This window comes from Scyliorhinus torazame, chromosome 2 (assembly GCF_047496885.1).
Source record: "Scyliorhinus torazame isolate Kashiwa2021f chromosome 2, sScyTor2.1, whole genome shotgun sequence".
Taxonomy (NCBI): Eukaryota; Metazoa; Chordata; class Chondrichthyes; order Carcharhiniformes; family Scyliorhinidae; genus Scyliorhinus; species Scyliorhinus torazame.
In genome coordinates, this window is record NC_092708.1 from 132789230 (window position 1) to 132802712 (window position 13483).

General features: G+C 44.9%; 1 protein-coding gene across 4 annotated transcripts in view; it reads right to left on the bottom strand.

Annotated features, from left to right (window-relative positions):
- ccdc141 (coiled-coil domain containing 141) overlaps nt 1-13483 on the bottom strand; it is a 340177-nt gene that overhangs the window by 132614 nt on the left and 194080 nt on the right. The window lies entirely within an intron of this gene.

The window sequence follows — 13483 nt, forward strand, 5'->3', positions numbered from 1 at the left end:
ATGGTATCAGAATGTTAGCTATGAGCAGAAATTAAAATCATGAATCCAAGCCTTCCTGATCTCTGCTACTGCAATTGGATCAAACCAAGACCAAACCTTGTTCAATAGGATTTTCTAATGATGGATTGAAAGCTCTGAATTGGCAAAATTTATCCCCCTCACTCAGCTAGAGGACAAAACCATTGTCTGCTTTTATTCTTAAAACTGCAATTTCTTTACTGAATTAACATCCATGGCTGTGTATATTCAACATGAAATCAAAGCATATAGAGGACAAACTACTCTTCATTCCAATGCATAAGTGTATATATATGTTCCAGAACCTCAGAGGTCTTTTGAGTCAGTGCAGCCAATGTTCATCTCCAAGTTTATGGCAATTCAAATTGGGTTTGCATAGCTTGCAAATCTCCACAGCAAATAGCTCTCCTCAATCCGGTCTAAGGTCATTTGCATAACTATTCTTTTTTTTTAAAATTTAGATTACCCAATTATTTTTTCCAATTACGGGGCAATTTAGTGTGGCCAATCCACCTACTCTGCACATTTTTGGGTTGTGGGGGCGAAACACACGCAGACACGGGGAGAATGTGCAAACTCCACACTGACAGTGATCCAGAGCTGGGATCGAACCTGGGACCTCAGCGCCGTGGGGGCAGCTGTGCAAACCACTAGGCCACCGTGCTGCCCTGCATAACTATTCATAATATCAGGTACAAATGCAAATAGATCCAGAGGTGGATTTCATAACAGGAGAAGACAATACCGTGCAAGTGAAATTTAAAGGAATTGGGTTCATTATTGTCACAATGGGGTGAAAAAATTCAGAGAACCTCCAGAGAGCCAGAGACATTTCAAAAGCATCAGCAGCCTTTTTTTGAGAGTAGAGTGGTGGTGGATTGACAAGTAGGAAGCTAAAAGGCAACACAAGCCCCGGGTTCAAACAACGCATTTCCAAACAGCTGACAGAAACCTCTCACTCTCCAATTCCCCCTCTCCATTTAATAGTTGCTGCATTAGCTGCTTATGAGGACAGTTGTTCCACCACAGTACGATTTCATAGCACTAAACTTTAGGTTAAGAAGAGTTGACCGTTTCTGTTCTGAACGTGAAAGCTCTGTGCTGAACGCTAGTTGCAGAGGTCCTTCCAGAGATGGCGCAGTTTGTCATATGCCTCTCTGCCATCTGATGCCCTGAGAAGGCAAGCTTCCACATTCAGTCCCATGTGGGTTAGGGACTGCAGAAATGGTATGTGACAACTTGGTAGATGAGCCAACAAGGCCACTGTGGTTTCTTTATTGCTTTGGTATGATATATTTAATAGAGTAACATATAAATGATGGTGTGATATGAGTGGCGTCCTTTGGAAAAGTCCTCCAGAAGAATGATTAGACATGTTCATAGTGATGATACGGAGTCTGCTTTAAGAATAAGAGGCCATTGACGATCAACATCCACAAAGCTAAGTACATAGCCTTTCGCAACAGATATAGCGGTGCAGAGACAGAGTACAGGGCACCAATCGGGCAACCTGACCGACTTGACAGTCCTTCACGGATCCTTCTCTTTCTCCAAATAAGTTAGCCAGGAAGTTTTGTTTTGCCAAATTTTCTGACACTAAAGGAGACTGGGACCAAATTATAACCTGCACAAGGCTCATGCCAGCAGGAAATAATATACTAAAGACACCGTTATAATAATAATAATAATAATAATAATAATAATAATAATAATAATAATCGCTTATTGTCACAAGTAGACTTCAATGAAGTTACTGTGAAAAACACCTGGTCGCCACATTCTGGCGCCTGTTCAGGGAGGCTGGAACGGGAATTGAACCCACGCTGCTGGTCTTGTTCTGCATTACAAGCCAGCTGTCTTAGCCCACTGTGCTAAACCAGCCCCTGCTGAACCAGCCCCTAACATTGCAATCCTCAGAGCTCTTAAAGACTTCCCTACCTTGAAGGCCCTTTTCTACTAAGTTTCCAGGAGAATGCTGCAGATTCATCATCTGGTATGTCTGTGGTCCAGGGAGCAGAATGGAGCCCTTTCCCGTCCCTTTTACAATGGGCACTTACACTGTCCAATACCTCCTCCAGCACCTGTCTCTTCTCTTCCTCCAACTGTGGAAACTCCAGTCCGTCTAAAAACTGCTCCATGTCCCCCTCTTCACCCACCAGGTCCGCCCTGTACGGCTCCTTATAATAATCCCTAAATGCTTCATTTATCTTCCCCGTCTCCGATCCCATCTCCCCTGATTCCGTATCCTCAATATTTCCCTGGACGCAGCCTGCCTCTGTAGCTGAAGTGCTAACATTCGACTCGCCTTCTCTCCATGTTCGTACTGCATCTCGCTTGCCCTGCACAACTGTCCTCCCCATCGTCAACTTAGCAAATTGCCCCTGCAACATTTTTCTCCTCGCCAATCCCTCCGTGATGGGCACCCTCAAGTACTCCATATCTGCCTCAACTATCTTGTTCATTAACTGCTCATACTCCTCCCTCCTTTCAGGCTCTGCATGAGCCTTAAACGCTTTTAAAGCTTCTGAAAATGTGGCCGTCGACACCTCCCCGTTTTGGTTCAATTCTACATAATCTTTAATCACAGCCCACACTTTCTCACAAAATCCTCTATCCGCCAACAATCTCGAATTGAGCCTCCACCCAAGCCTCTGCTCCCGTCCCGATCCAAACCGAATCTCCAGCCAATGGGGCGAATGGTCCAATGGTCCCTGCATACTCTGCCCCCTCCACCTCAACCAAACCTACCGGCTCACCATAAAAAAGTGGATTCTTGAATACACCCTATAAACATGTGAGAATTCCTCCTGGATTCTTAAAGCGCCATGGGTCCACCATACCTATCTTTTCCATAAACCCTCCCAGCTACTTTGCCATTCGTATACTACCCATTGACCCGGGGCTTGATCGATCTACCCTCGGTTCTAGAACACAATTTAAATACCCTCCCATGACCAACTGGTGCGTGGCCAAGTCCGGGATCGCTGCCAGCAACCCCTTCATAAAACCTATATCATCCAAATTTGGTGCATACATATTCACCAGTATCATCGGCGTCCAATACCCCACTCACCATCACATATCTACCATGGCACCGCATACATTACTGGCAACTGCACAAAGATTGAGTGAAATGTAAGAGGTTCAAAAATAAGACAAGGAATGTAGTCAGATCAGAGAATTTTGCATTTGAGGCTGGCCAATATATATACCGCAAAGTCTACCCTGAAACAATATTTTGAGCAGAAAGCACATCTAATAGTGATTGATCATTTACTAGTACACGATGATTGAGCAGTAATCCCAAGAGCATTGAGACTCGAGATCTTACAATACCTGCATCAAGGTCATTTAGGTTTTCCCAAGTGCAGAGCTGGAGCACAGTGTTCGGTTTAATGGCCGGGTCTCTCAAAGTCATTGGAAGAAATTATATCAAGATGTATCCATGTAACTTCACAGACAGGAATCAAAAGAACAACTTATGTCATTTTCTTATCCTACAGGGTCATGGGAGTGCCTCGGAATGGAGTGATTTGAGCATAAAGGGAAATTGCTCATACTTGGAGAAGACTACTACTCAAAGTGGATTAAAGTGAATCAGTTACAGCAGTGAAAGAAATTTTCAACGTCTTATGGTATTCCTAATATTCTTGTATCAGATACCTGTCCACAATTCACGAACATAGAGGGCGCGATTTAATGGAAAAAGAAGTGTCACATGTGGGACGTGTTTAACGGGATGTTTCCTGGCACTTGCAGCACCGAGACCAACTCCACTATTAAATGGGACTCTGCTACTTTTTCGGGCCTTGGTGAGGAACGCCCCGCCGAGGCTGCATTTAGATTCATTTCCTGTACAAACAAGCTCAGCTCGCCAGTGCAGGGAAAATGGTACCTCGATTCTCGATACCCTCCCCCACCCTGCCGCGGCCTCCGGATGCCCCCCCCCCCCCCAAAACCCCAACTTGCTAATTAGGGAGTCCTTTGAGATGATTAGAGAAGCCTCTTGCGAGATTTACCGGTTTTGGTGCGGCTTTGGTCTCGATCCACTGCAGTTTGTCTATCACCGCAAACGGTCCACAGCAGATGCTATCTCCCTGGCTTTACAATCAACACTCGAACACCTCGACAACAAGGACACCTACGTAAGACTGCTGTTCATTGATTACAGCTCAGTCTTCAACACCATTATCCCGACAAGACTAATAACCAAACTCTGCAATCTTGGACTTGACCCCTCCCTGTGCAGCTGGACTCTTGACTTCCTCACCAACAGACCACAATCTGTCAGGACAGGCAACAGCACCTCTTCCACAATAGTCCTCAACACCGGGGCCACATAGGGATGTGTGCTCAGTCCTCTACTGTACTCCCTATACACACATGACTGTGTGGCAAGATTTAACTCCAACTCAATCTAGAAGTTTGCGGATGATACAACTGTGGGGGGACGTATCTCAAACAACGACGAATCAGACTGCAGGAGGGAGATAATTCCCTTGGTTGCATGGTGTACCGAAAAAACCTCTCTGTAAATGTCGGAAAGACCAAGGAACTGATCATCGACTTCAGGAAGCGTAACACGACCCCCCCGTCTGCATCAATGGCTCCGGAGTGGAGATGGTCGATAGCTTTAAGTTCCTGGGGGGTCACCATCACCAACAGTTGACCCTAGTCCACTCACGTTGATGCAACAGTCAAGAAAGCCCAACAACGTCTCTACTTCGTGCGGAAGCTAAAGTAATTTGGCATGTCTGCACCGACTCTCACAAACTCGTACAGATGTGCAATAGAGAGCATCCTATCCGGCTGCATCCCTGCCTGGTATGGCAACCGCTCGCTCCAAGATTGCAAGAAACTGCAGAGTGTGGTGAATTCAGCCCAACGCATCACACAAGCTTGCCATCCCCACATTGATTCTGTCTACACCTCCCGCTGCCTCAGGAAGGCAGACAGCATTATCAGAGACCCCTCCCACCCAGGCATTGCCTTCTTCCAGACCGTTCCATCAGGCAGAAGGTACAGAAGCCTGAAGACCCGCACATCCAGACATAGTAACAGCTTCTTCCCCACATCTACAAGACTCCTCAACGACTCCCCTTCGGACTGATCTGTTCCCTGTAAGAACACTGTTCACGGTGCCCTATGCTGCTCTTGCTCATGTATTTTCTTTGTTTGGCCCCTTGTTCTGTACTGTAACCAATCACTGTTTGTCGATGTACCATTTGTCAATGTTCTCTGTTGATTATTCTTTTGTCTACTATGTACATACTGTGGACGTTCCCTCGGCCGCAGAAAAATACTTTTCACTCTACTTCGGTACATGTACAATATGAAATGAAAATTTCATATTGTGAAAAGCCTCTAGTTGCCACATTTCGGCACCTGTTTGGGGAGGCTGGTACGGGAATTGAACCCATACTGCTGGCTTGCCTTGGCCTGCTTTAAAAGCCAGCTATTTAGCCCTGTGCTAAACCAGCCCCAATAAATCAAATCAAATCAAATCCCGACTCGGGCGCGACGAGGCCAGTAGATCGCATCCAGAGTTTCAAGAGTAGGCAGAATTATTTAGATTTGTTCACATAAGTTCACCAAGGTTTCCTCAGGCTAATGGAGAAGCAGAAAGAGGTGTCAGAACTGAAAAAGCTTTACAGAAAAAGAATGAGGATCTTCAAATAGTGCTCTTGAGTTGCAGATCCTCAACCTTGCAAAATAGATTGGCTGCATGCCATCAGATCAGCCACCATCTTAGTAAATGGCGGAGCAGGCTGGAGGGGCTGAATGGCCTACTCCTGCACCTTGTTTGTATTTTGTATGTACTTCATACTTTTGTATGAAGGTTGCAGACACAGATTCCTTTCCTTTCGCATACATTGACACCACAGGTCAAACACACCGACTTACAGAAAGTGCAAGACAAAGAAGAATCTTAACAAAACAAACAGATGAAACACTGTGATTGTTGTCACAGAGCAAGGACATTATCAGGTCTTTGACAAGGGTAATAGGTTTGGATTAGAAATCAATCGAGATTTGGAGAAATAGTGGAGAAATCACCATACTTGATACTTTACATTGTCGAAATGGAACAGCAAGAAGAAACAGAAGAGCTTAGATTGCACTGGAGCGACAGAGTGAAAATCAATGACTGGAAAGGTCACAATAATCAGAAATTAAAGACACTGGGCTGGATTTTTGGCCGCAGTCACCACAGGATCGCTACAACCGGGACGGGAACCATGTAAAGGCTCATTGACCTCAGGTGTGAATTTCCGGTTCCTAGGCGGGGCTGGAAAAGCCCACCCACTGAAGAAATGATCCCAAATCATCCACTGGTTTGAATTCTGTTCAACAGCATCCAGAGACAAACAGCAGAATGTTTTATTCCCTACATATGGGAGGAGAATGAGGTACAGTAGACTTGTGAAACATCACAACACTTATCGGTGGAGGGAAGGCAAGAAGACATGACCCACGGAAAGAGCACCCTACCTAGGCCCCCTCCCACACCCTATCCCAGTGACCCCACCTAACCTGCACATTTTTGGACACTAAGGGGTACTTTTGCATGGCCAATCCATCCTAACCCGCACACCTTTGGACTGTGGGAGGAAACCGGAGAACCCGGAGGAGATCCACACTGACAGGGGGAGAAAGTGCAAATTCCACACAGACAGTCACGCAAGGTAAGAATCGAACCTGGGTCCCTGGAACTATGAGGCAGCAGTGCTAACCACTGTGCCACCATGCCGCCCTTATGTGCTCTGAGAGTCTGGGAGAAAGCAGCATGGAAAGAAGCTAGTGTGAGGAAGTGTTCTCATGACTGTAAATATGTTACAGTAAAAGTTAAGAGTGTTTGCAACTGGCAGTCTTCAGAAGCTAGGAAAACTATTCAAAGCCAACAACACAATAATATAGCCACCTTCCAAAAAAGAGCAACCAAAAATCAAAAATTCGTGCATTTGGCTTTCCAACCCAAAAATGGTCAAGAAACCCCATCAAAAACGAAGTCTTACAACACCAGGTTAAAGTCCAACAGGTTTGTTTCGTATCACTAACGCTCCGAAAGCCAGTGATTCGAAACAAACCTGTTGGATTTTAACCTGGTAAGACTTCTTACTGTGCCCACCCCTGTCAAACGCCGGCATCTCCACATCATCAAAACGAAGGTGGTAAGATTCCACCCTCAGTTGCAACATTGCAATGTTGTTTTCTGTGTAACGCAAGTTCACCCTATATTGTTTTAAAAGTTTCCATTGTCTATTAGAATGAAGCTGAGAAGTAATAATGCATAATGCCAAACATTATCTCTGCATTCTACTTGAGAAACTTTCTGTACATGGAATGCTGCCATGCAAGACATTTAAAGAGGATTCCATAACGATCATTCCAAACAAATAAATAAACTGTAGAAAGAATTGAGCTTTGAGAAGATATCAAACATCTGATACTCTGTACTTTGGAAACCTTATTAATTATGAAACTGACCTCCTTATTCTGCCAAGTGAGCTGACACTGTTTGCAAAGTAGTGAGGTAAAACAAAGCATAGCTCTTTGCAAGTAGCCCCTAAGGAGGCTGTACCAAATAAATTAGTCAGGCCTTATTTCAAACATCAAAGGGAAAAAAAATCTATTAATAATGAGCTTGCTAGCATATTATGGATGTATAAAAAGGTACATTTAGTTGCGCTCTCAGATTTCACTCAGGCCAAATCATCATGTTTGTATATCCTCACTGAAAACATCAAACGTAAGGTAAAATTTCAATTGTTTTATTGTCCCAAATATTAAATTCACATCTATATGTCTTAAAATTGGCACAAGAGTAGAAAGGGAATTGTGGCCAAACCATGGCTTACAAGGGAAATTAGAGATAGTATTAGATTCAAAGAAGAGGCATACAAATTAGCAAGAAAAAGCAATAGACCTGAGGATTGGGAAAAGTTTAAAATTCAGCAAAGGGGGACCAAGGGATTGATTAGGAAGGGGAAAATACAATTTACAAGTAAGCTAGCGGGGAACATAAAAGCTGACTGTAAAAGTTTCTATAGGTATGTAAAGAGAAAAAGATTGATTCAAAACTAATGTAGGCCCCTTACAGTCAGAAACGAGGGAATTTATAACAGGGAACAAAGAAATGGCTGAGGAACTAAATTCATATTTGCTTCTATCTTCACAAAGGAAGAAATGAATAATGTACTGGAAGTTCTGAGAAACACAAGTTTTAGTGAGGAGCTGAAGGAAATTAGTATTAGTAAAGAAATGGTTTGGGGAAAATTAATGGGATTGAAGGCGGACAAATCTCCATGGCCTGATAATCTTCATCCCAGAATACATAAGGAAGTGGCCCTCAAAATAGTACATCCATTGGTGGTAATTTTCCAAAATTCTTTGGACTCTGGAATGGTTCCTACAGATTGGAGGGTAGCTAATATAACTCTGCTATTCAAAAAAGAAGGTAGAGAGAAAACAGGGAACAAAAGACCAGTGAGCCTTACCTCAGTAGTAGGGAAGTTGCTGGAGTCCATTATCAAGGATTTCATAGCCCAGCATTTGGAAAACAGTGGTGTAATCAGACAAAGTCAGCATGGATTTATAAAAGGAAAATCATGCTTGATAAATCTATTTGAATTCTTTTGAAAATGTAAGTAGTTGAGTTGACCAGGGAGAACCAGTGGATGTGGTTTATTTAGACTTTTGGAAGGCCTTCGACATTAAAGCACATGGGATTACGGGTAGTGTCTTGAGATGGATAGAAAGCTGGTTAGCAAACCGGAAACAAAATGTTGGAATAAATGGATCTTTTCCCGATTGGCAGGCAGTGACTTGTGGGGTCTGTGCTAGGACCCCAACTGTATTTGAACAAGGGAACTCAATGTATTGTCTCCAAATTTGCAGATGATACAAGATTGGGTGGGAGGGTGAGCTGTGAGGAGGATGCAGAGAAGCTTCCGTAGGATTTGGACAGGCTGAGTGAGTGGGCACATGCATGGCAGATGCAGTATAATGTGGATAAATATGAGGTTATTCACTTTGGTAGCAAAAATAGGGAGGCAGATTATTAATTGAATGGATGTAAATTGGGAGAGGTGGATACTCAGTGAGACCTTGGTGTCCTCGTGCATCAGTCGCTGAAAGTAAGCGCACCGGTACAGCAGGCAGTAAAGAAGGCAAGTGGTATGTTGGCCTTCATAGCGAGAGAATTGGAGTATAGGAATAGAGATGTTTCACTGCAATTGTATAGGGCATTGGTGAGACCACACCTGGAGTAGTATGTGCAGTTTTGGTGTCCTTATCTGAGGAAGGGTGTTCTTGCTCTGGAGGGAGTGCAGTGAATGTTTACCGGGCTGATTCCTGGGATGACGGGACTGTCATAGGAGGAGACACTAAATTGGTTAGGGTTATATTCATTGGAGTTTAGAAGAGTGAGAGGAGATCTCATAGAAACTTACAAGATTCTAACAGGATTAGTCAGGATAGATTCAGAAAGAATGTTCCCGATGGGGGAGAGCAGAACTAGAACAAAGAACAAAGAAAAGTACAGCACAGGAACAGGCCCTTCAGCCTTCCAAGCCTGCTGCCCTTCTAAACTAAAATCTTCTACACTTCTGGGGTCCATATCCCTCTATTCCCATCCTATTCATGTATTTGTCAGATGCCCCTTAAACGTCACTATCGTCCCTGCTTCCACCACCTCCTCCAGCAGCACGTTCCAGGCACCCACTACCCTCTGTGTAAAAAACTTGCCTCGTACATCTCTTCTAAACCTTGCCCTTCGCACCTTAAACCTATGCCCCCGAGCAATTGACCCCTCTACCCTGGGAAAAATTCTCTGACTATCCACTCTGTCTATGCCCCTCATAATTTTGTAGACCTCTATCAGGTCGCCTCTCAACCTCCTTTGTTCCAGTGAGAACAAACCGAGTTTATTCAACCTCTCCTCATCGCTAATGCCCTCCATACCAGGCAACGTCCTGGTAAATCTCTTCTGCACCCTCTCTAAAGCCTCCACATCCTTCAGGTAGTGCGGTGACCAGAATTGAACACTATACTCCTATAACTAGTGGTTATAGTTTGAGGATAAGGGGTAAACCTTTTAGGACTGAGGTGAGGAGAAATTTCATCATCCAGAGAGTGGTGAATCCATGGAATTCACTACCGCAGAAAGCAGTTGAGGCCAAAACGTTATGTAATTTCAAGAAGGAATTAGATATAGCTCTTGGGGCTAAAGGGATCAAAGGATATACGGGAAAGGTGGGATCAGGGTATTGAACTTAATGATCAGCCATGATCATAATGAATGGTCGAATGGCCTCCTCCTGCTTCTATGTATGTTTCTATGTAAAATGTTTGCATTTAGAATATAATTTCAGAAAATGTGACGCAAGTTTCTGTACTGCAACAGAAGCAAATTGAAGCTGAAGAAGTAGGGATTGTGAATCAATGCCAGAAAAGCACCACTGAGAAACTATGGGCGGTTTTGAATGGAAGTGATGGGGGTCTTGCCTGCCAGCTGGAGAGCCAACAAGGGCTCTTTATCGCCTCTTTTATGGAAGGTCTATCATGTGCTATTCAGGCATTTATCTGGACAGCAGTGGACTTTCCTTGGACCTCAGTGTTTTTGGTGGGGGCGCTGGCCAAAAGTCGAATCTGTCGAAGGCTGCCAGCCAATCAGAGGTCAACAACTATATTGAGTGGCAGCTCCAGCAGGGAGGTTGTGACTGCTGCTGATATGACACCAACCGAAGCCCAGTTCTTTCATTGGGTCCCAGGCTACAGCTGAGTAATGATGGCAGAACATTTCCAGAGTGGGGCTGGGGGAAAGGGGGGGTGGGGGGGGGGGGGGTGACAGCAAGAGTAGGGAGTGGCTTTCAATCGCCCTGGCCCCCTTACTGATGATGGCTCCCTTGACTTGGCACTAATTGTATATGGATGAGGGAGATTACACCCCCTCTGGCCTGTTGAATAGTCTGCATCTGACACCCTCCCACCTGATTAAATGCCATCCAACCACTAGAGCTGCCATGGGGGAGGGCATTAAACTCTGCTTGTGAGAGACTTTGAAAACGCAAACAATCCTGAATGACCAGTTACACATCAAACAATTACAATGAAAGAAGGCAACCTAGTTGAAGCACTCAACATTCTTTTCCTAAAAAAAATCAAAGATGTTTTTTCTGGAAGTTCTTTTGGGAGAAATTTGTCATTCAGTATCCCAAAAAATGGGTGATTACACTCGATCTAATTTTCTTATTCCTGGAAAATTAAATATTGCCCGTAACCTTCTGACTCACCAGCGTTGGATTTAAGGGGTACCCCAAAGATGCACTGGGGAATCCCTCTTGGAAGTTCTCAGGTAAGGGTTTATCAGGCAATTATCCAGAAGCATTAACTTGCCCTGGACTATTGCACTTTGCTGGGAATTATCCAACTAAGCAATTTTATTCATTAACTTTGGATGGTTCTGACAGGGTTACACTAATAATTACTCTGAAAGTGTTAGAAGAAATAAAACCACTTGTAATTTCAGCGTAACTATTTTAAACACCCAGATGGAGCCCTACATGCGACACTCCCCACACTCCGGATTATCCTATCCCCGACTAATCACCCCCCCCACCACACATTATTCCCCAAATCCCTCTCCGGCCCCCCCCCCCCCCCTCAACATCCGACCCTCCCGACAAAATACCCTTGCCCCGACTCCCCAATCTGACCTGATTCGTCCTGACACAACTGCACACCCTCCCCCCCACCATATTCAAACCACCCCACAGCTCAGCATCCAACCCCCCACCCCCGATGTCCAACTTCTCAGACATCAGACCCCCCTACCCAACACAGCAACCCCGCACCTGCCCCAACCCAAGTAGACCTGACGCCCTCCTCTCCCGACTCAACCTTCCCTCTCGACTTGACCCTCACTCCCAACCCTGTCCACTCCGGACCCGACCAGATCTTCCCCTCCTGATCCGATCAGCCAAATCTCTCTCACGCATCTGAGACACTTACCTACTCCCCAGCCTGTCAATTTTCCTGGACCCTTTAAGCCTACCTGCTTTACAGCAGCCAGTGCAATATAAAAGGGGAGGTGGCCTCCCTGAATTCTCTGGAGTTTGACTGCATGGGGCCTGCGTGGAATCTTTCACTGCAGGCTCCAAGCAGCTCCAGCCGGGAGATTTCAACAAAGTTTCCCATAGCTGGTAAGTGCGCTTAAAACTCTTAATTCCAGCAGGCCATGACTTTCTAATGCCAGTCGGATGTTATGGTCCAATAAATTTGGTCCTGTGACATTAAAATTATGCAGGTTGAAAATTCCTTATCCAAAATGGTTGGGGCCGAGCGTGTATTGGATCTTGAAATTTTACGGATTTTGGAATATACTGCGCATGTGTGGCACGTGTTGGGAACTGTGCATGTGCTGTGAGTGTTGGGAATTGTGCATGTGCAAAATGTTGGGAACTGCGCATGTGCGGAACATTGGGATCTGCACATGTGTGGTGCACGTTGGGAACTGCGCATGTGCACTACATGTTGGGAACTGTGCATGTGCAGAATATTGGGAAATGCGCATGTGCAGCATACATTGGGAACTGTGCATATGCGGAACATTGGGAAATGTGCGTGTGCGGCAGGCATTGGGAACTGCACATGTAATAATAATAATCTTTATTGTCACAAGTAGGCTTACATTAACACTGCAATGAAATTACTGCAAAAGCCCCTAGTCGCCACATTACAGTGCCTGTTCAGGGTGACAGAGGGCGAATTCAGAATGTCCAGCAGCAGGCATTGGGAACTGCGAATGTGCAGCAGGCATTGGGAACTGCGCATGTGAGGCACTAGTTAGGAACTGCTCATGTGTGACGCACGTTGGGAACTGCGCATGTGCGGCGTATGTTAGAACTGTTCATGTGTGACGCACGTTGGGAACTACGAATGTGCGATGGACGTTGGGAAGTGCGAACGTGCGATGTGCGTTGGGAACTGTGCATGTGCTTTGTGCATTGGGAATTGCGTATCGCCCGGGAGCCTTGTGAGATTTCCCACTCGTGATGTCTTGTCGGCACTCGAAAAAAAGTGCGGATTTCGGAATTTTTAGGAATTTGGTTAAGGGATTCTTAACCTGTATTAACATATCCATTGACGGGCAGCACAGTGGCACAGTGGTTAGCACTACTGTCTCACGGCACTGAGGTCGCAGATTCAATCCTGGCTCTGGGTCATTGTCCGTGTGGAGTTTGCACATTCTCCCCCAGTTTGTTTAATAAATGTTTTATTCTTTGTGTTAAAAGTTCATCATCAAATTGTTTCAGTAATTTTCCTCCACAGTTTCAAACAAAATACTAGGATCTATCAAGCCAAGTTCCCCTCTGGCATTGGACTTGTCCAGTAGTCACATCAGCTGGAATCATAATGAACGGCAAAAGCACTAGAATTTTCAACATGAATTGAAAAATTTACA